This window comes from Notolepis coatsorum (genome assembly GCF_963971535.1).
Source record: "Notolepis coatsorum genome assembly, chromosome: 1".
In the NCBI taxonomy this organism is placed as follows: Eukaryota; Metazoa; Chordata; class Actinopteri; order Aulopiformes; family Paralepididae; genus Notolepis; species Notolepis coatsorum.
Genome location: NC_140165.1, coordinates 40,164,866 through 40,188,897, shown reverse-complemented (window position 1 = coordinate 40,188,897; position 24,032 = coordinate 40,164,866).

Sequence of the window (24,032 nt, the reverse complement as noted above, 5' to 3'; positions counted from 1 at the left end):
AACGTCTTTCTCAGGTCTGCATCCCCTTAACAATTGTGTGTATTGAGCCGTACTGTATTGTACCCATTCTGCAATCTGTTAAATAAAGTTTTCATTCATTCATCCAGTCAATACTTCCATGCGTATAAATTGAGGAAGCGAGCGAGTCCGCGGCCGCTCGCTCTGCCGCGCACGGCAGCGGCAGAACGATGGATAGGGGGGCGGGTCACGTGGGGGTCGCGGCCAATCAGAGGAACCCGGAAACCGAATTCCGTTGCGGAAAGGATACACGCGGCCCAGCACAGGGAACCGCCACAGAGACCCTTGCGCCTGAGAGAGGGCCCACGATGACCAAGGAACAGGCCACGGCGGGGCTATCAAGAGCTGGATCAGGACCGGGAACCACACAGCTGCGCCCCGGTCCGGCGCGATCAGGATCAAGGTCCTGCGCTCCCGACGTATCCGCTCCAACAACGGACTTATCAGATGTATGGGGGGAAAAGCGTACAGTGACGGTGACCCTTTAAAAAGAAGAAAAAGCAAACCAACCTGCTCACTTATGACTCTTTATACAAAAGGCTTTTATTGCACAACTGTCAATAAACATGACAAAAATTATAAAAAAAATAAAAAATTATATATATATATATACATTTTGCCCAAAAAATACAATAAAAATCTTTTACAAAACACCAACACCAAAGTACAAACTATTTTAAGAAAAAAAACGAAAAGAAATCATAACAAGCCTCAGTCATCTGAAAAGACTGGTGGACAAAATGAACCAACATATGTCAGCAACTGTATTAACAAACATTGCAACAGGAAATACAAGGTGACTATTTAGAATGTTTATCTTGTCAAGTTAGAAAAGATCTACTCAAATAATTGTGTGCAATCCTTTGAATTTATTCGACTGACAAATAGGCACTAAATAGGCTTTTTCGCCCCGGGATTTAAATACTTCATCCCAACAATTCCCAGTTTCTAACAGTCTCCCATACAGAGGGTTATTCATTTATGAGATTCCACCATACTACCCATTTGAAACATATTTTTGGCCAATAAAAATGACAGCTCTGGAATTATTTTGAAAAAGAAAATACTCTTTAAGCTATACTAAAATAGTTTACACAAAAGGCACATCCTTCAGATAAAAGCGAAAGGAGAACTTCTTACGAGTTTCATAATATAGGAATGTGTGATACCTTCTGAGCAGGAGGTTAGTCTGTGGCTAGCGCTTGTAGTTGTAGGGAACCTAAAAGGGAATAAGAAAAGAATGTTTACTTAGGTGGCTACTAGTAGGGATGGGCAAAACTCTCAAAATTACTATTCGATAGTCTCTGGAAACTATGCGATTACTAATTGAAAATCGTTAGTAATCACAGTAATCGCAGTAATCGTAGTCGCTCTGCGTCTATTGCAACACTCTTCATATCCAGTATTGAACTGAAATAAATTCTCACATGTACCTTTATATACCATCATCTGTCTGGCCACACCCCCATCCGCTACCTACATAAGCAGGGGTGTGGCCATACCATCAGCTCCTTCCCAAGTCTTTCACCACAAGGCAAGACCACGGGGTCCTCAGTGAGTCGCGTCTATTGCAACACAGGAGGTGAGCAGAGCGGAGCTCGACAAATGTACCCGCTGAGGCCCCCCACAACCATCAGAACCGGGGAGGACCCGAACCCCCGTAGCGGAGGACGGGAGGGTGTTGGATCCGACTGCGCGAAGAGGAGACTTCAGCAACTCAACGCACAGGGTGAGCAGACCGTGGGGCGTACCCACGACTACACAAACGCACAACCCGCATGCCACTAGGGAACGAACGGAAAGGAACAAACCCCCGTTACCACCCCTAATATCACGGGGTCAAGAGCAAAAGCCCAACCCCGTGGCAAGGCCGTAGCAGCGGAGCGCGAAGGAGGACCCAGACCCAGAAGGGACTGGACCCCCCTGGAAAAAGGGTGCCTGGAGAGGCCAACGACGCCACAGCATCTAGACCTCACCAGGCGGTCACTAGTGACACCGCCCCCCACATCGCCAGCGTATTCGGACAGGGCCCATCCAAGAGCAGGCCCTTCCCCCCAAAGCATGCCGCCTAGCTAACTGAACCTGGCATACCCAGGCAGTCACCCATCCAAGTACAACCAGGCCTGAACCTACACCGCCTCCGAAATCGAACAAGATCGGGCGTGTTCAGGTTGGTATGGCTGTAAGCTCGAAGCACTCAAGAGGCTACAGCCACAGCGGGAGCAGGCAGCGCACCGGGGAGACGACCCCCAAAAGAGGTCGATCCCTCAATCCAGGCAACAGGCCACTTGACCTGAGCCTGGAGCACTGTGGACAGGCGCTAAAGGGGTCTGCTGAAACAGCACCCCGGCGGAAGGGGCATATGCTGGCATTGTTGTGCACCATGTCACAGCCTCCATAAAAACCCCTCGACTCTCTAGAGGGGCTGAGGCAGAGAAGGCTGACATGATTGGCAGACCCCGAGAGTTCACTCCGCTACCAACACACCAGGGAACCAACCACCCCCCTGGTTCTAACATGAGGCGGTTGTTCCTATAACACCTCAAGAAAAAACTCAAACACAACTGCGGGTATACACTGGCTATACCGCAGTACAAGTGTTTCAGTTTTCAAAAAGGGGTTATCCCAGGCCTACGGGTCCACGAAACAAGTTCGGACCGGGCCCGGCGGACCGGGACCTACACAGGGATGCCAGAGGAGTTCTATAAGAATCACCTCAACAGCCCCCTCCCAGCCATGCTTAAGCAGGAGAAGAGAGGGGCGAAAAGAATGGAGAAGGACCAGGCCCCCTTAGCGCAGTGCAAGGTACAACACAACATGGACCAAGCAACAGTGAGGGGTAATACGTAGTAACACAACCACGAACATCTCCATAACGTCAAACCCTGCAACACCCGGCCGACCCGGCATTCCCCCCCCCCGAAAAAAGCACAAGTCCCTCAGGGTACCAGAACAGCAGATCTGCGTCCCCCGCGGACAACGGGTTAACTGACCTGGACCGGCGCGACCAGAATCAGTCCCGTGCCCTAATCACGCCACCATCCCCAACCCTAGGAGGGGGGTAGGTACGCGTATCGATCCAAAACATTATAGAGGGCGCCACCCAGACGGTCCATTTCGTACCGTGCTCGGTGGCCCACCCCAAGGGCGTGAGACCCCTCTACCTATGCTTTGATCTATTCCGTTAACATCCCCCAGATATGAATGAGAATTCGTAGAGGCAAACCTAGTAAACTGGCGCTCGGAAGAGACAAACTCCATCCCAGTTGCCCCATAAAAACGCTGTTTCAATGATGAGCAACCAAGGCGCGCAAGCCCATGCGTGGTTCCTATCAGAAACACCCAGGGCCAGCACTATGTACACGTCGAGACCCAAAACACATCAATGGATAGTCTAACAAGACACCAGATACCGTTCCTCCAAGCCGCCTGGGAGAACGACAAGAAGCCGCTTTTCACAGAAAAAATACGGACATGGGTCCCATACGACGCGGCTGAGGGAAAACACCCAGTCAACCATGCTCCATAAAAGAGGGGACGGGGAGCAACGTACCCTATGATGGGGGGAAACCCATGACTCAACAGACCATTACCGGCGAGGAGTCAGGGAACTCCCTAAACAATACCCCGTCAACCTGCTCCATAAAGGAGGGGACGGGGAACCCCCAGAGAGACTTCCCACGTGAGCAATAGATTGAAAAGACATATTGCAACATTGAGCTATGTAACAATTGGACTAGGACTCTCCGAGGAGGAGGCTCTGAAACTCTGAGGAGGCTCCCTCACTGAGAGGGAGGCTCTGAACTCACAGAGGAGGCTCTGAACTCCCTGAGGAGGAGGCTCTGACCCAATACACACACTACCAGTAGGGAGCAGAGCAGAAGAACAAAACGTCTCTACTGCGTTGCATCACCCACCAAGCTCAATACACATACAACAGAGCAGAACTTCTTTTTAAGTTCTACTCACCTTGACAATCTGAGGAGGAGGCTCTGAAACTCTGAGGAGGCTCCCTCACTGGGAGGGAGGGTCTGAACTCACAGGAGGCTCTGAAACTCCCTGAGGAGGAGGCTCTGAACTCCCTGAGGAGGAGGCTCTGAAACTCCCTGTAACAGAGGTCCACAACATGGAGCCTGAATAACCCACGGAAGTCTTACCAATAGAAACGCGCCCAGTGACGTACTCTATGGCGGGGGAATTTCCGTGGTCCACCGCTCAATATGGCGTGGGACCAGAAAACTCCCCCCCCCCCCCCTACCCTGTGACGCGCTGATCCAGCAATGTGACAGGAAGCCCGAAGGACAGGGGGTTAAAACCCCTGACCAATCAGAAAAAGGGGAGGAAGGTTTTACCAGTTCACCCCTTTATGACCCCTCACCCCTGATACAATGTAATGACAAAGTAGAGCCATGACACCAGTCATAGCATGCTACCTGAAGCGTTTAACAGCTTCACATAAGACTCATGTGCGAAACCTGCCATCTGAATTTTACAAAGAAAAACACAGACCCAGAGAGGGCCCCTTTAAGAGCCCCGGTACCAGAGCTTACACATGTGACTTCTGTAGGCCAACACCTAACCCAGTTGTGGATCTTACACTTTGACGACCGATGGGCTTAGTCTAATTAGTGGCTAGAGGACCGGGGAATGTAAAGAAACATGTGGGTTTTCTAACAGCTATATCTATATAGTGTTGCTATCTGTCCATTCTCATTGTCAATTGAGTGCATAAACCGTCCCTTCAGAATGGCTTAAAGAAAAAAAAATCCATCTGTAGGTTGTCATTTTATAGCGCCGTGAATATAAGCTTCATCGCAGATTTCGTATCATCTATTTTCTGGAAAGCTAGTTATAGAGCTAAAGGCTACTAACGTTATATTCAACGGCATTTCCGTTGTATATATGCTAATGAAATAACATAAACTGCTTATGATCCGGACTATCCCAGAGCATCTATGGATGAAAGGGGGGCGGCGGGGGACGTCGATTAGTATTATTGATTACCAATACATTGTCCGTGTAAGTAGCCACATTCACAGATCGATTGCTTGCGTTGCACAGCAAGCTCCGATCCGGCTATAAATTAGGTGATAAATGTCTTACCGTCAGCCCGTGTGAACCCGGCAGCATTTCCCCGTTATCGATCTGCATCTGGTAGATCGATATGTCCATTTGTTGATGATAAATCCCCTTATTCCATGGTGAAATCTCCGCTTCGAAACGTGATACACAGTGCATGCTATTGGTTTGTGATCAGAGTAATATGATACTCCGTTGGAGGGTAAAAAAAGAAATTCCATTCGCCCACAATGATACTGCAGTGGAGCGATGGCGCCCCTAAGAGGATCTGGCCGGTATTGCATGTTGCCGATTCCACAGAGGCGGGTAGATTTGCAGAGTCGATCGAGGATCTTGATCCGGTTATTAATATGGAATAAAACAATAACAACTTGCCACGGCTATATACGTGCCTCTGGTCCACAACGCATGGCACCGAAACACGTATATATACGTGGCTGGTCCTTAAAGTGGAGACACACAACCCTCTATCACAACAAAAAAGGCAAAAGTACACTCTCACTACCGTAAGAGGAATGCCGTTTTTCATAACGAGAGAAGACACAAGTCCTTGATTACGTACTGGCCACAGGCCTTGCTAAGTCCACATGATAGCGACCAAAAAATCTTTTCCCTAGGAAAAAATCGTTTTCTGAGGGATTACACCGTATCCCCACAAACATAGTGAAGACAATATATTGTAAACAAAACATGTTTGAGAGGAGGGGGGGGGGAGCCCTAGGGAACCGGGGGAATCACCCCTCCCCACCTTACCCTTGATACGACTAGGTTGAACAGGTACCCCTGTTAATATGTGAACACGCTACCTGTTTATTGTCATCACAGGCTGAGAGAAAGACTCACCCCTCGATCATATGTCACTAAGCATAGCTTTGCAGGGTTATTAACCCAACTAGTTGTGAGCTCAACCATGTTAACTAACGTTACATGAACACACAAGTTCTCATCACAACCAAACCAGTTCATTTTTACTCACGTAAAAAACAACGCCGATTTTCTAGGTAGAGAGAACTATACCAACGACAAGACAATCCACACACAACACATGTCGTATCCCCAATGTAGTGAAGCAACATACGTTTTGGAAAAAAACAGCGTTATTACAAAACATTTAGAAGGGAAGGAAGGAAGAGGCGTTAAGTGTCCAGAAGGACTCTTACCTACACCATGAGCGCAGGACTGCAACCACTGGTCTCTCCATGTTGACGAAAGTCCTCGCTGGCGGGGCAACACGGTGTAGGGCCGACTAACATCCTCTGTCAAAGATGACGTCGTAGTCAGAGTGTTATGGCCTGTTATCCTCATGGCTAATGTTCAACGGTGTAGCATAAGCTAACAGCCAACTTAGGCCGACTGGTAGCAACAAGCTAACGCTCCTGGCCTAGTGAACATAACGAGCCAGCGCCGCAGCTAACAGCTAACTGGCTAACAGTTAGCTCACCCAGCTAGCACACAAGCTAAGCAGCTACCACCGAAACTGCACACGAGAACACAATAAGCCAACACTTCAGACAGCCGCCGTCTGACTCACCTCCTCATCCTAAGAGAGAAGAGAAAAAGAAATCAACAGTTTCCAGAACGGTGATTGACAGATATACAGCGGTGTCGGCACAATTCCTTCATAGGCTGCAGCCGACTTGAGCGTGGAGCTTCCGATAATGAAGCACCAAACCCACTTTTCCTCGTGAGGGTAACTTTCAACATGAAAGATGGGGCCTTCACATGACAGATAAGAATCCGCTCGTCCAAAAGATCCCGGGTTTTAACCACAGATATTGGTCACGGCCCACTAGATTGACTACCGTGGGCTTCAAACCAGGACCCTCCCTCTGCCGTCTAAGAGGCAGAAAAAAGGATACTAGTCTGGGGCCGGACTTCGTAAATTGTGCAGCTAACCCCCCATAGCAACACAACTGGCACTCTCATAGCAAAATCATCACTCACCCAGAGGTAGCCAGCTTCTCACAACAGCCGACGCCTACTGCACAGTCCAGCTGCAGAACCGAAGCTAATACCTGTCCAGCTGCAGCTTGGAGGACTGCAGGTGGGGATTAGACCAGCGACGCGAGCCCCTAATACGAAAAAAACTGTGGAGGTCAGAATGATCATCATCTTCCAGACACCCCAGTGACGAAGACATTATCGCCGTATTTTCTCGAAAATAGTGAGAGAGAAAACAAAGATATGATGTCAACGTAGCTCCTTGATCTTCTACTTTCTTCAAAAAAACCATCAAACTTAAAGTGTGGTACTTGCAGGCACTCAACGTGATGAAAATTGAAGGAGCTGATGGTATGGCCACACCCCCGCTTATGTAGGCAGTGGATGGGGGTGTGGCCAGACAGATGATGGTATGTAAAGGTACATGTGAGAATTAATTTCAGTTCAATACTGGATATGAAGAGTATTGCACTGAGCAGAGTGACGCTGAGCAGAGATATACGATATATAACAGCGGCGCGGCACCACAAACTCGAGACAGCGCCACTCTGTGGCCAAAATAATCCCGCTTTGTATTTTATTATTATTTATAAAATGAAATGGAGTTCTAAATGGCTAAATACACATATGCACAAATGGCACTTTCACATATAGCGCCCCTTAATATGTATTTAGCCATTTAGAACTCCATTTTATAAATAATAAAAAAAAAAAAAATAGAAAGCGGGATTCAAACCCGGATCATCTGCGTGAGAGGGATGAGTACAAGACCAGGGCCCTAGACAAAATATATCCATTATAAACAGAGCCGCGTGCCCACCTGGCACCTCCACTAGCAGCGTCAGGCCCAAAATGTTTATAAAACGAGGCATACAATACTATACATACTGTACAATACAATACTATGTATTTTAGCCTAAACATGTGGTCACAGAACACAACATTGCACTGCATTTAGTCCATTATCTCTCATTCTCTCTTTGCCTCTCTCCCTTTTGTCGAGCGCGGAGCTCCTCGCCAATGAACAGAGAGCAGTCACCAGCTGCCTGAAAATATACACTTTGACTGCTGATTTTGACAGGTTCTAACTGTTTAATTCTTTAATTGAGCAACATTGCGTTGTTAGTTATGAGCCTCCTTGAAGTTAACAGCCGCCTGTCGGGCCGTTGTTGACTTTGCGCCTCCTGGCGGCATAAAACAGAACAGCAGCCTGGTTTCCTAATGAATTCCAATGACGTGACATCACCATGCGCCCGTCGCGGCAAAGTGTCCATGAAAACTAAAGGCTTCATCTGTAGCTCCTAGAGCTGACCAGACGTCCAAAGCTAGCACAGCCCCGCCCGTTAGCTTCACTCCTACAGCTAACCAGACGTCCACAGCTAGCACAGCCCCGCCCATTAGCTTCGTTCCTACAGCTAACCAGACGTCCACAGCTAGCACAGCCCCGCCCGTTAGCTTCGCTCCTACAACTAACCAGACGTCCACAGCTAGCACAGCCCCGCCTGTTAGCTTCGCTCCTACAGCAAACCAGACGTCCACAGCTAGCACAGCCCCGGCCGTTAGCTTCGCTCCTACAGCTAACCAGACGTCCACAGCTAGCCCAGCCTGTTAGCTTCGCTCCTACAGCTAACCAGACGTCCCCAGCTAGCACAGACACGCCCGTTAGCTTCGCTCCTACAGCTAACCAGACGTCCCCAGCTAGCACAGACCCGCCCGTTAGCTTCGCTCCTACAGCTAACCAGACGTCCACAGCTAGCACAACCCCGTCTGCTAGCTTAGCCTCCACAGCTAGCCAGGCTTCCCCAGCTAGCACAGTCCCCACTGCTAGCCTAGGCTCCAGGTTCACGGTCAGCCTAGTTCCTGAGGCAAACCAGACGTCCACAGCAAGCACAGTTCCGCCCGTTAGCTTAGCCCCCGCAGCTAACCAGACCTCCCCAGCTAGCACAGTCCCCACTGCTAGCTTAGGCTCAAGGTTCACGGTCAGCCTAGTTCGTGAGGCTGACCAGATGTCCACAGCGAGTACAGTCCCGCCCGGTAGCCTAGTCCCTACAGCTGGCTCAGGCCCCACGGTTAGCCTAGTTCCCGCAGTTCGCAGACCTCCGAGGCCTAGCAAGGCTCACAGGGCGAGCGGGGCTAGTACTGCTAACAAGGCATCCACAGCTGATCCAGCCATCGCTGCCAGCCTGGTTCCGGTCAGCGTAGCTCCGGCTGTCACCGTTCCAGGCTCCTCATCTCTGGATCCTACGCCTCGCCTTGCCGCCGTCCTGCCCAGCCTCTACACCTGGTCCGGCTGCTACACCGGATCTCGACTGGTCCTGGCTTCTCATCAGATTCTGGCTCCTCGACTGGTCCTGGCTCCCCGTCTGGTCCAGCCCTACGCCGTGATCGGCGCCCTGGTCCTCGCCGTGGTCTTCGCCGTGGTCTGCGTTGGATCCTGCTCCGGGGGTCGTCGCCGCCGCACCGCCGTTCCGGCTCTCCTGATCCGGTCCCTAGTCCGGCGGCTGGAGGGTCTCTCGTCCGGAATCCTGCTCCGGGGTCCAGCTCCCCTCTCCGGGCTTCTGCACCTGTCCCCACCTCCCCTTGTCGGGCCTCTGTTCCCAGGTCCAGCCCCCCTCTCCGGGTCTCGGCACCCATCCCCACCCCCCCCTCGTCGGGCCTCTGCTCCCAGCTCCTCTCCAGCTTCCTGTTTCTCTCCCTGCCTCCCCTCTCCAGGCCTCGGTCTTGGGCCATCCCTGTCTTTGTTTGATGTCTCTCCCTGTCTGGTTGTTGTGTGTGATGTTGCTTTTTGTGTCTAGTTTGGTGTTCGTTGATTCTGTGTTTTGGCCTGGCCTTGCCAGGTGTTGCTCGTTGTAATTAGTCCTTGTATTTAAGAGCGGTTTATTTAAACGTGTTTAGTCCCTTGTTTGTGCCGAATCTGGGTTGCACATGATTTGTGGAACTCCCTCTGGTATTGTGGGCATGGACCTTTGAGAAGTATTTCGACATGTACATGGGTACCTGAGTGGTGTAGTGTATCTTGTAGACCAGGCCCATTGCAAGTTGCTGTACTCTGCCGTCTACTCTAAGCCATCCCAGGTAGTCAAAGTGGGCATGGGTGAGGTGGGTTCACTATGGCATTTCCATGTTGTAAACACATGCATTAAAGCGTTCCGTCTCCAGACGGATTTCAGTCTTTTTTTTTTAATTTTTTTTTTCAATTTGATTTGGAGTCTGACGGAATTGGCTACCTGGTATAATATGATTTGTAGATGCGTAGGGCATTTTGACCATTTTAACCAATCAAACGTGAGCTTGACGCACACACGCTGCTCACAGTGCCCTCCCCCTCACAGACCCGTCTTGTCACAGACCCGTATCATTTGCACCGAAGATAGCAAGCGTGCAGGTCCTCTTTTAACACCACTGAAGCATTAAACAATGGCCCAGTAAACTATTCACTTTAGTTTACTACACGAGGCGTTTTCTAACGTTATCTAGCTGGCTAGCTGATAGCTCATAACATAATTGAAATTAGTTTTTGAACCTGTGGCTAACGTTAGCCAGCTACCGATCTTCGGGTGGCTAACGTTAGCTACCTAGCAACTGTAGCTTGCTAATACGGGCTGTCCTGGCTGGCTAACTTTTATTTCGCAATGGAGTTAACCTCGTTCCCAAATGGAGTGGAGCTAGCTAACTGTACAAATCGATGTGATTGGCTGAGACTGTATTTTGTACGGTTGGCTGCCTGGCTGTTGTGGATTTGGGTAGCCAGCTAGCAGCTAACATCAACTCAATGTCAACACTATGTTGACACTCTGAGCGAGTTTGCCGACAGCAATGTAACAAACAATATGGTCCGTGCGGAACCATTATCCCCAACACATAGTTATTAGCTAACGTCAGCATAATAACGTTAATGGAAGGAGTAAGCCGGCCACTAAAAAGAAAACACACGCAGTGTTCTCAGACGAAAAGGATGAGCGGCACCACTCAACAAAAGAAAGTTTCGAGAGGAATGGAAGTTTGAAGATAGCAGTGTTTCAAGAGACTGGCTAGGCTACACGCTACAGTATGATGCGGGGGCTGTAGACTGTGGTGAGTTGTTAACTTGTTCCGTGTTCCGCAACTATGTCAAAAAGAAAAACAGAAACAACACATTTGTCATTGTCGTGTTACTTCACAGTACAAATATGTGAGTCCTCTGCTGTGGTTGTGAGTATCCTTTATTAGCTTAACTCCGTAGCAACATCACACAGGTGTATCTGTAGACGGTCTCCTCCCCACTGTATGTATCTTTTTTCTCCCACCCACCCTAATGTACAGTCTCCTCCCCATCATAATGTATATAATCTCTGTTAGGATCTATGGGTAACAGTACTGTATATTTGCATATCGTATGTCACAAATGTAACATTACTATATACCTGTACGTATGTCATGTATGTCCCTATGCCATAAATGTTGTGTATGTTATAAATGTCACTATGAATTGAAAATGGGGGACCCTGATGTAAACAAGACAAACGTCTTTCTCTGGTCTGCATCCCCTTAACAATTGTGTGTATTGAGCCGTACTGTATTGTACCCATTCTGCAATCTGTTAAATATTGATTGATTGTTATAACAGATTGCAGAATGGGTACAATACAGTACAGCTCAATACACACAATTGTTAAGGGGTTGCAGACCAGAGAAAGACTTTCCTCTTGTTTACATCAGGGTCCCCCATTTTCAATTCATCATAACATATATGACATACATGACATACAGATAGATAATACTGCTACATCTATACATTTATGACACCAGATTTACAAATACAGTATTGTTTGTGATACAATAGTCTAAAAAAGAGAGTATATACATTTGACGAAGAAACTGTACATTGGAGGAGGTTGGGTGGAGGGGGGAGGACTGTACATTGGAGGTGGTTGGGGGGGGGGGGGGTTGGGCTGGCGGGGTGGGGGGGTAACTGTACATTGGATTATCGACGAAACCGAAACAAGTAGGCTCCCTTAAAACGCCAATGCTATTAAAAATAAATACAGTGGAGGTTAAAATAAGAATATGACTTGGCCTGAAAAAAAGTTCAGTCAGGAGATTTTTTTTTGCTTTAATCCCTGTGTAAACAGGGGCCATACATCTGAATCCCTGAATCTCTGAGCAGAGAGCCTGTGTGGTATCGTCCTCTTGTGTTCAAAAGGTGTAACTTTTCCTGAATATGTATTTCAATGAACAATGATGGGAATTAATTCAAATAAAATACTTGTCATTGACCGATAAGAAAAACATTCCAGCATTCACTTCCCTGTCCTGTTGTCAGCCTGTGTGGCAAGTTTCATCCACCACAGTATTGTAGTTGGTGAGATTAGCTCTGGATAGACAGACAAACACACATACACACACACACAGACAGACAGACACACGCAACCAAATGCATAATCACCACCTGGTGGAGTTAATGAAATAAAGTAGAGTCTAAACATGTAAAGCTAATTGAGAAAAAGGTGCAGAGGGATATATGATGTTGAAGGACCCAGGGGTGTGTGTGTGTGTGTTTTGTGAAGGATGAAGGATGACTTGCACACCTTCACATCCAGTAACATTCTCTCTCTCTCTCTCTCCCTCTCTCACTGCTGTCTCTCGTCCCTCATCGCAGACAGCATGGAAGAATGAGTTCATTTAGCCAACAGCGGCAGCCAAGGTGAGTACAACCCCCCACTGTCTCTCTCGCTCTCTCTCTTTCTCTCTCTCTCTGCCCGTCTGCTGTTCTTTCAGTCTCTCTCTCTCACTCTCGCTCACTCACTCTTCATTGCCCGCTCAAGCCCCCCCTCCCAACCCCTCTCTCTCTTATCTTTTATTCCTCTCTCTGTCTCTCCAGCGCCCAAGGTGAGTTCAGCCCTTCACAGCCCAGCAGACATGGTAACTTCCTGCCCATTAAGACACACACACACACGCACCCAAAAACACCCAGACGGCGAGACAGTAGATAGGTCAGCAGCCAGCCCAGGTTTTCCGGTACACATGTCCCATCCTGCTAAACGTCACCCTCCATTCTAGTTAATGCCGCTGTGATCACAGCAGGCTCACACCCTGTCCTCCTCCTGCCCTGTCGGTCTGGTGGAGAGGAGAGGAGAGGGAGAGGAGAGGAGAGGGAGAGGAGAGGAGATGAGGGGGAAGGGAAGGAGAGGGAAGGAGATGAGGGGGAAGGAGAGGGAGAGGAGAGGAGATGAGGGGGAAGGAGAGGAGAGGAGATGAGGGGGAAGGAGAGGGAGAGGAGAAGGAAGGAGAGGTAGGGGAGAGGAGAAGGAAGGACAGGGAGAGGGGAGATGAGGGGTTAGGAGATGAGGGGGGAGAGGAGAGCGAGATGAGAAGAGGGGGTAGGAAAGAGGAGGGGAAGAGAGGAGGGAGAGGAAAAGGAGAGGTGAGTTAGGGAGATACTGTAGATAGAGGGGGTGGAGAGAGAGCGGGGGGGAGCGAACAAAGATGGGGAGGGGTAGAAGAGTGAGATTATTTACCCAGGGAAGATTTACTGAGCGTGTGTGTCTCTTATTTCAGCAACGCTCTGATTCACACTCTCACGGTCTCAGCTCACTCACACCTGGGAGCTATGCCCTAGTAAAGCCACAGTCCATCTACTGTTGGCCACTGAGCAGCTCTACCAGCGCGGTCAGGGATTAAGTGCTTTGCTCAAGGGCACATCAGCGGAGGCTGTTGAGGGGAGGAAAAGGCTTTATCAATGTGTCCCCTTCCCCACACACACACACTTAGAATTCCATAGCCGGGTCCCGGGGACAGGAACAACTGGCACCGGTGTGACCTTGAGCAATGCACTGAGCTCCTGTCTGTGGAGTTTGTCTGTGCCCTACAGTGGTGTCAAGGCAACATGTAATAGAGCACTGCACTTCCGCGTTACATGGAGCTCATGGGAGAGAGAGAGCGGGGGGAGAAAATTAATGAACGTGGATGAGAGCCTTGACATTACGTGGTTGTAGCTACGGCTGTGGGGGTGCTGGAGACATGATGATCCGATATACTTTTATACGCCCGAGTCTCCTGAACACGGAGAGACCAATCCCAAGTCGATCGGCTGAGCTATAGTCACTTTTCCGCAACTGCTCCCCAACTCTGCATGCGCAGATTGCCAACGCAGTCTCTCTGGATTGTCCAGAGATCTAGGTTTATCAATCTGCGCATGCAGAGTTCGGGAGTAGGTGCGGAAAAGGGACTATAGCTCGGACGAGAGAGTGCCCACAGCCATAGCTACAACCACTTAATGTCAAGGCTCTCATCCACATTAATTTCCCCCCCCCCCGCTCTCTCTTCCATGATTTCAGAATACCGGTTGCGGTGGTCTATACTCCTGCCTGTGGATTATCGCTCCTTTGTGTTCAAAAGGTGTAACTTTTCCTGAATATGTATTTCAATGGACAATGATGGGAATTCAAATAAAATACTTGTGCAATGCACAATACAATGTGAAAAATATTCCACCGTTCATGTCCCTGGCCTGCTGCCAGCCTGTGTGGCCAGTTTGATCCACTGCGGCCTTGTAGTTGGCGAGATTAGCTCTGTATAGACACACACACACACACACACACACACACACAGACAGACAGACACGCGGGACTACAGTATGTGGAAGCCCAACTCATTCATAGTAGTGCACCAGTCACCTTGTTCCTAGACAACAAGGACGCTGCAAGCTTGTAATTAGCATGTGAAGTCCATCAATTTGGAAAGAAAAACACCAGGCGCCGTGTTTTATTTCATTCAGAAATATCTCCGTCACAAGGATAATGAGCTAAGTAAGCGGCTGTGTGCATAATATAGATGCACGACAGTCTTTTTACAAATAATTAGGAATAATCTCCCTGCCGCTATAATCTCTCAAGGTCGGGTGGTAAAGCATTGGGTAATTTGCGCCATCTTTCGTTTCCTCGGCGGTCTTGCTGCGAGCCCCACACGGGCCACCGCTTCCGCAGACAGACGTATAAATTGGGTTTTGGACTGCGGCCGCACCGGGGCAGCTCGGCCTGGGTGTAGAGCTGGATGTTGCTGCTGGGAAAGCAAGTGTGAGAGAGAGAGAGAGAGAGAGAGAGAGAGAGAGGGGGGGGGGGGGGGGGGTGGGAGGAGGGTGAAGAAAAGGACAATGCAGGGATAGAGAGAGACAGAGAAAAGAAGGAGATGGCTAAAGCGAGAGAGAGAGAGAGAGAGAGAGACAGAGAGAGACAGAGGAGAGCGAGAGAAATAACGGGGGGAAGGAGGGGACAAGGGGCGAGTGACATCAAAGAGGAGAAGGAAAGGATAGAAGAACAGAGCGATGGGTCAGGGAGACAAGATGAGAGAGAGAAAGAGGGAGGGAGAAGGACAGAGAGAGGAAGGGAGAGGGACAGATAGATAGAGAGAGCATGAGGGAGAGAAAGAGAGGGTGAGGAGGACTGTTTGACCGCATAGTGGTCTCTGCTTCAGTCTCCTGTCATTAGCCGCTAACACTGCTGCTGCATTTATCCACACAGAGGTGTGTGTCTGTGTGTGAGAGAGAAGGGAGAGATAAGTAATGAGGAGAAAGAGGTGAGAAGGAGAGCGGGAGGGAGGGAGGGAGGGAGGGAGAGATATGTTGTTCTACTTTTCCTCAGATGCAACGCTGCCGGGCTGCTGTACATTTTCTGTGTGTTTGCGCATGTGTGCGGTTGTCCGCCTCAGTTGTCTGTGTAACTTGCTCCACCTGTGGGTGTGTGTATGTGCGTGTTTTTGTGTTCCTGGCATGCATGCGTGTGTGTTTGTACAGTTGTCTGTGTAACTTTTTAAATTATTATTATTGTATTTGTATTCCGGAAAACCCGGTCAACATATGTCTCTATGGATAAAAACAGCAAGAAAGGAGGAAGAAAAAATAAAGTTAGCAAATAATATGCATTAGGTGGATGGTGGAAGCATACAACATACACATGGTTTGTGTAACTTGCTCCACCTGTGTGTGTGTGTGTGTGTTTGTGTGTTTCTACACCTTTTGTGAGACCAAGTTATGTCATAATTCATATTAGTGTGTGTATGTGTGTAAAGTGATCAAAATGAGCACTTTACCTACCTACAGATGCAGCTCTCAGGTCTCTGAGCTCTGCTCTGCTACTGCGGTAATCATGCACCATTAACTTGGCAGTGCTTGCAGTATAGAGGTTCGATTTTTAAGAGCTGGATCTGTATGGGCAGTTCAGATCACGTATACTCAGTGTTGCCAACTTAACAACTTTGTTGCCTTATTTAGCGAGTATTCAGACACCTCTAAAATGGTAAATGGTGCATTTATATAGTGCTTTTATTTAAAATGTGTTCCTCACATTCACCCATTCACTCACCCATTCATGGACACTTTGACATGCTGCCCGGGAGGAGCAGGAATCAAACCGGGAACCTCCGGATTACCAGACGACTGCTCTACCTCCCGAGCCATTGTCACCCCTCAAGTGACAATTATATTTTTTTAAACGACTAGCAACAAATCTAGCAAATATTTTTCTGACCTCAGAGGCAGCAGTCACTCACAGGCAGCAGTCACTCACAGGCAGCAGTCCCTCACAGGTAGCAGTCCCTCCAAAAAGTTAGTTTCCTCCCCTGGACTAATGCCTGTGAATGACTGCTGCCTGTGAGTGACTGCAGCTGTGAGTGACTGCTGCCTGTGAGTGACTGCTGCCTGTGAGGGACTGCAGCTGTGAGCAGTCCCTCACAGGCAGCAGTCACTCACAGCTGCAGTCACTCACAGGCAGCAGTCACTCACAGCTGCAGTCCCTCACAGGCCGCAGTCCCTCACAGCTGCAGTCACTCACAGCTGCAGTCACTCACAGGCAGCAGTCACTCACAGCTGCAGTCCCTCACAGGCAGCAGTCACTCACAGGCAGCAGTCACTCACAGCTGCAGTCACTCACAGGCAGCAGTCATTCACAGGCATTAGTCCAGGGGAGGAAACTAACTTTTTGGCTTACCAGCCAACTGGCGAGTATCTGATTTTTTTTACCAGCCAAACAGATTTTTTACCAGACAAAAAAAAACGCTAATTGTGATTATTACTTCTTTGTATGTCAAGCCGCGTCAATGTTGTGTATGCATCTGGGTAGGCACACTGTGCCTTTAAGACAGCACGGTGGTCTTACGACAGTGCTGTGAAGTACCGTCAAGTGTTGTGGTAACGTCAGTTGGGTTGGTGTGCTGTTGACGTTGTGCACAGTGCACTGTTTGAGCTAGCCCCTTTCGTGACTGCGATGTGCAAGCCAGGGGCTTTTGAGCATGAAATAAAATGTCTAACCTTACGTCGTAGTCCGGTGCTTTTTTGGAAACATTATAGTCATAACAGATATACACCTAGCTGGCTGCTTTGAGCACACGGGGCTAACGTTAGCTAAAACGCTAACTAGAAGCTAACCACTGTATACAGTTCCAGTAGACAACATTACACCTCTGTGATTTAAATGTGTCCTTAGTAACTTATACTCGATGGTTGTACTAGGGTTGGATGCAGTTCCCCGTTGGTCAGTCTGTCTGTTTTCCATATTCTGCTGTGTTTAACGTTATCTGTTTGCGAGTGCTCCTGATGGCTAGCCTAGTAGTACCGCGGGACTTTTATTATTATATGTCCGCGGGTTGGCCAGTACTGCGCAAACGTTTATTAAACATTATATGTCCGCGGGTGGTCTTGTGCAGTGCCCTCGTGGCACTGTCAACTAAAGCGAACACTCAGAAGACGTGCACCGTTTGCCAGTGCAGTGATTGCAGAATGTTTTATTTTTTTGTATACTCGCCAGACTGGTAAAAAATACTCGCATTTGGCGAGTAAAGTGGCCTAATTTCCTCCCCTGCATTAGTCACTCACAGGCAGCAGTCACTCACAGGCAGCAGTCATTCACAGGCAGCAGTCACTCACAGGCAGCAGTCCCTCACAGGCCGCAGTCCCTCACAGCTGCAGTCACTCACAGCTGCAGTCCCTCACAGGCAGCAGTCACTCACAGGCAGCAGTCCCTCACAGCTGCAGTCCCTCACAGGCAGCAGTCCCTCACAGGCAGCAGTCCCTCACAGCTGCAGTCCCTCACAGGCCGCAGTCCCTCACAGCTGCAGTCACTCACAGCTGCAGTCCCTCACAGGCAGCAGTCCCTCACAGGCAGCAGTCACTCACAGCTGCAGTCCCTCACAGGCCGCAGTCCCTCACAGCTGCAGTCACTCACAGCTGCAGTCCCTCACAGGCAGCAGTCACTCACAGGCAGCAGTCCCTCACAGGCAGCAGTCACTCACAGCTGCAGTCACTCACAGGCAGCAGTCACTCACAGCTGCAGTCCCTCACAGGCCGCAGTCCCTCACAGCTGCAGTCACTCACAGCTGCAGTCCCTCACAGGCAGCAGTCACTCACAGGCAGCAGTCCCTCACAGGCAGCAGTCACTCACAGCTGCAGTCACTCACAGGCAGCAGTCACTCACAGCTGCAGTCACTCACAGGCAGCAGTCACTCACAGGCAGCAGTCACTACCAGCTGCAGTCACTCACAGGCAGCAGTCACTCACAGGCAGCAGTCACTCACAGGCAGCAGTCACTCACAGGCAGCAGTCAGAGCAGGAGATGTCCGCCCCTCTGCGGGACGAAAAATGAATCACGCATGTGCGAATCCGCCACTTCACCACCACTAACTTTTTGTCTCTCCCACAATATTATTTCCTACAGCGTCCGTTGCAATTACATGCACAATATGGTCAATTACTGAATAGAGAGCCTATTAGGATGCTAGATCCTAATGTGAAACACTATGCTTATGGCAGATCAATCAGCATGGATTGTCTGTAAACTTTAATACATGGCAGTTTGGTTTGTTAGAACAGACTGTAATCTTATGCTTATGGCAGATCAATCAGCATGGATTGTCTGTAAACTTTAATACATGGCAGTTTGTTTGTTAGAACAGACTGTAATCTTCACTTGCTTATGGCAGATCAATCAGCATGGATTGTCTGTAAACTTTCACTTGCTTATGGCAGATCAATCAGCATGGATTGTCTGTAAACTTTATGCATTGTTGTCACTTGCCATATCTTACTATGCTCGCTCATGCCTGTATTTTTTATGTCCGTTCTATTTTATAACTTTTATTTTATTTTTATTTTACTATTTTTAAACTGAATCATTTTAAACTATTTTTACTATTTGTGTTACTGAAAACTGTAAGCGGAGAGCCTATTGGGATGCTAGATCCTAATGTGAAACACTGTGATTCTACCCGTCTATCTTTTTATGCTCGCTTATGCCTGTATTTTTTACTGTTGTGAAGCACTTTGAACTGCAACCTCTGTATGAAAAGTGCTATACAAATAAAGTTATTATTATATTATATTAATTCAATTAGGTGATGATGTCATTTAGCGACTTCTTGCGACTAGGACAGCCAATAGCTACTCTCCTTACTGCATATTCTGAACATTCCTGTTTCTGACTAACTATTTGAATTGATTTATATGCAGGATTCTGTTAAATATTTGTTTGTTTACTTTGTCTTGTGTTATTGTCTATTTAATTGTTGGTTTTGTGGTGTTTACAACATGATTATAATGCATTGCCTTTTATTGTTTTTGGGGTGTTAGATTATAATGTATTATTTCTTATATGTTGTTCTGTGGTGTTAGATTATAATGTATTGCTTCTTATATGTTTTTGTAGTGTTAGATTATAATGTATTGCTTCTTATATGTTTTTGTGGTGTTAGATTATAATGTATTGTTTCTTATTTGTGGTGTTAGATTATAATGTATTGTTTCTTATATGTTTTTCTGTAGTGTTAGATTATAATGTATTGCTTCTTATATGTTTTTTAGTGTTAGATTATAATGTATTGTTTCTTATATGTTTTTCTGTGGTGTTAGATTATAATGTATTGCTTCTTATATGTTTTTGTAGTCTTAGATTATAATGTATTGTTTCTTATGTTTTTGTGGTGTTATATTATAATGTATTGTTTATTTTTTTTACCTACTTTTTTTCTCCTCCTTTTTTTCTGTGATTTTTTCTCTCATCCCAATTTCCTCTCGTGCAAATTCTCCCTCCCCCGTCCTGATCGTTGCTCGCATGTGCCCCCCACTGGCCGGTCGTAGGGAGGGTAGAAGCCTATCACATGTCCCCTCCGATACATGTGGAGGCAGCCAGCCACTTCTTTTCACCTGCCAGCGCGGACTCTCATTGGCGAGGTGTAACGTGTGGGAGGCTCACACTGCCCCCGCCATCTCCTGTCTTTTGCTGTGCAGGCGCCCTGACCGACCTGTAGGAGTCGCTGTTTTACAACGACCAGATTACCACCCATTGACTTCCCTCCCACTGACTCTGCCAATTGAGTCAGTATGACCGCCGGCCCAAGCCGGAGGCAACGCTGACAGCCGGATTCGAGACCGGTGTCTCTTGCGTTGGTGACGAGCGCAATGTCCGCTGCGCCACCCAGCCGCCTATAATGTATTGTTTCGCATATGTTTTTGTGGTGTTAGATTATAATGTATTGTTTCTCATATGTTTTTGTGGTGTTAGATTATAATGTATTGTTTCTCATATGTTTTTGTGGTGTTAGATTATAATGTATTGTTTCTTATATGTTTTTGTGGTGTTAGATTATAATGTATTGTTTCTTATATGTTTTTGTGGTGTTGGATTATATTTATAATGTATTCTTTCTTATTATGTTTTTGTGGTGTTAGATTATAATGTATCGTTTCTTATTTGTGGTGTTAGATTATAATGTGTTGTTTCATATATGTTTTTGTGGTGTTAGATTATAATGTTTTGTTTCTTATATGTTGTATTTCCGAGTATATAATAAAAATGATGAATGAATGTATGTGTGTGTATATGTGTGTGTATATGATGTATTATTTTATCTCCATATCTGTGTGTCTGTGTGTGTGTATGCGTCTCTCTCAATGGATGTGTGTGTCTCTCTCTCAGTCTGTGTGTGTGTGTGTGTGTCTTTCTTTATCAGTGTGTGTGTGTGTCTCTGTGTGCATGGCTCTCTGTCTTAGACAGACTGTGTGTATTTGCTGGGTTCCCCACTGTGTGCATTTGTATGTGTGGCGCTACAGTCGAGCAGTCCTGTTATGCTATTCTATTTAGCAGGTTCCCCACTGTGCGCGCCTGTATGTACAAACGTAAGTGTGGCGCCAGACGAAGTCAAGCGGCCCGTTACCTTTTCATGTTACCTTCCGCATCCACTTCCATTCATTTGTGCTAAGCTAGGCTAGTTTAACAGGCGGATAGCTTTCTACTGAACACAGAGAGGAAATTGGTATCAATCTTCTTGTCTGACTCTGGAGAAGACCGTAAGTACGCATTTCCCAAAATGTTTGGCGTGTTCCTCCAATTGTGTCTGTTTGTGTGTGTGTTAGGGTTCGGTACCGAACGCTATACTTTTAAGGGTACCGACAGGATTACGTTGGTACTGCCTAGTCCTATTCACGTTTTCACAAATGTTGGTACCCTGAGAGCGGGTTAGACATAAAAAAAAATTTAATAAAATAAGTAAGCATAGAAGTAGACTGAAGGTGTGGAGGCGGACGTACTGCAACAGAAGAAAACGAGGAGCTCATCCTTACCTGATTAAATGTTGTAGGGAGGTGCTTTGCAGGGGCAGCCTTAAGGTTCAAGGGGCCCATTTCAACATCAAAGGGGCCCTTATTTTATATTAACCTCTTAATCGCTTAACCTCTTTAGCCCGAGTGGTCCATCAGCGCACCGCAAATGATATCACGGCATAAATCAATCTCTAGACTGTATGACATAATGTTGCATTTTTTTTATCAAATGTATCCAAGAGTAAATACCATAATCCTGTCAAAACAGCAGTCAGTGTATATTTTCAACAATACGTTTGTTTACCAATAGGTTAAAGTGTTGTTAGTGCGATTTTAGTTTATGAAATGTCTTTATAATTTAGCGAATATCCGCCATTATGAAAAACTACCTTTCCCAGCCGATTCCAGCTTCCTGCAAGCAAATTACTTCCTGATTATTATTTATATTTTTATCTACCACAAAACTGAAGGGTATTGGCATAGATTGGAGTGCAGTTAGTGTGTCTACCTTCTGTGAACATTTAGAAACAATCCGTGTTGCAAACGGATAAAAAATGGCGGAGCCATATCCATTATAAGAATCTAACATACAGTAGATTTTTATTCTTGGTTCTTCCCGCACGCATGGTGATACTAAATCCAAATTGAACTCTGGCATTGGAAAGAGTAGATTTGGCCCGATCCATAGATGTGCAAGTTGCCTATAATAAGGTCATTTATAGGCCTGATATTCTATATTCTATAATAATATTTCAATATTGTCCGGATGCCAGAATTCAGTACTGTATCTACAAAAGCTTCTGTTTAATCATCTTCCCTTTATTCATTTCCTTAGATTTTTTCTACATGTGATCTCAAGAAGGGGCTGAATTAATTTTTCATGTCTGGTAAATTTGGCATACATTTGGCATGATTCACAAACCGCAAATGAAATCTCAGTACAAGAAAAGTACAGTTACTTTTTTATAATGTACATTTCTCCGCCAGTTTTCTTCAGATTGCAACACCGTTTTTGCTCGAAGTTAACAGAAAGGTAGATAAACTAACCTTGCTCTGTTTTATGGCAATAACGTTCAGATTTGTGGGATATGATCCCAAAAAAATAAGAGAAATAAAAAAAGTCAATCTAGAAGTCAGATGATTGACAGGGGCTGGCATGGGCTGGGATTTTTTTATTTTTTTTTAAAGCCCATCGAAAGCCCTGGGTCTCTTCTCTCAAAAAACTACTCAAGCCATGCGTCAATCCTCGCCTTTTTCCGACTCGATGCCCTGAGATTTCTATAATCTTATATTTCACTAATAAACAGTTAAAATCATTGGTAAACAAACGTAGTGATGAAAATATACACTTTGACTGCTGTTTTGACAGGGTTAGGGTCTTTAACCTTGGCTACATTTGGAAAAAAACGGCAACATTAATTCATACATTCTGTAGAGATGGATTTATGGCGTGATGTCATTGTCGGTCGCCCGGGCTTAAGCCGGCGCGTCAGTGAAGTTGTTAGCCGGTGAGCTAGCGTCGCCACTGTTTGCACCGAACCGCGCGTAAAAGGAGTTGAGTTGGTACGCGAGAGAGGTGTCGGCATTCTCCATTGAGGGGGCGTTGACTTTGTAGTCAGTTATTGTCCACAGTCCTCGCCATAAGCCTCTTGCGTCGTTCTGGGCCATTTGTGCCTCCATCTTGTCAGCATACGTCCTTTTAACAGCCTTGCGCAGAGTATAGACTGTAGCCTTATACTCCTCCATGTTTCCTGTCTCTCTGCCCAGGTTGTAAGCAGTGGTGCGAGTTTTCAGAGCCGCTCGGATAGTACTGTCAACCCACGGTTTCTGGTTCGGGAAGACCCGGACCTTCTTCGTGGGTACATTGCTATCGGCTAGTGTTGTTATAAAACGAACAACAACCTCAGCGAACTCGCTGACGTCACTGGCGCTTCCCTGGAACATTCCCCAGTCGACGTCATCGAGTGCGTCCTGTAGCGTGGCCTCTGATTGGTCGGACCACTTCTTTACCTCACGTGACACGACGGCGTCACGTGATCTCTGCCTGTAGGCAGGGATAAGCAATATGGCAGTGTGGTCAGATGTACTCGATTCTCCAGCTAAAGGAGGGGCCGGTACTGCCCTGTAACCGGCTTTGAATGGGGTGTAACAATGATCCAGCGTATTTCCTCCCCTTGTGGAGCAAGCGATGTGCTGAAAAAAAGTTGGCATCACTTTCTTCAGGTTCGCTTGATTGAAGTCGCCGGCTACTATCATGGCTGCGTCCGGGTGCTTAATCTGTTGTTTAGTTAGGTGTCCTTGTAGATCCGCCAGTGCCCTGGCGGTATTGGCTTGTGGAGGAATGTACACCACCGTCATGATAGGTGAATGGCGGTGAATTCTCTGGGGAGGTGAAATGGGCGACATTGGATCGACAAATGCTCTAGGTCCG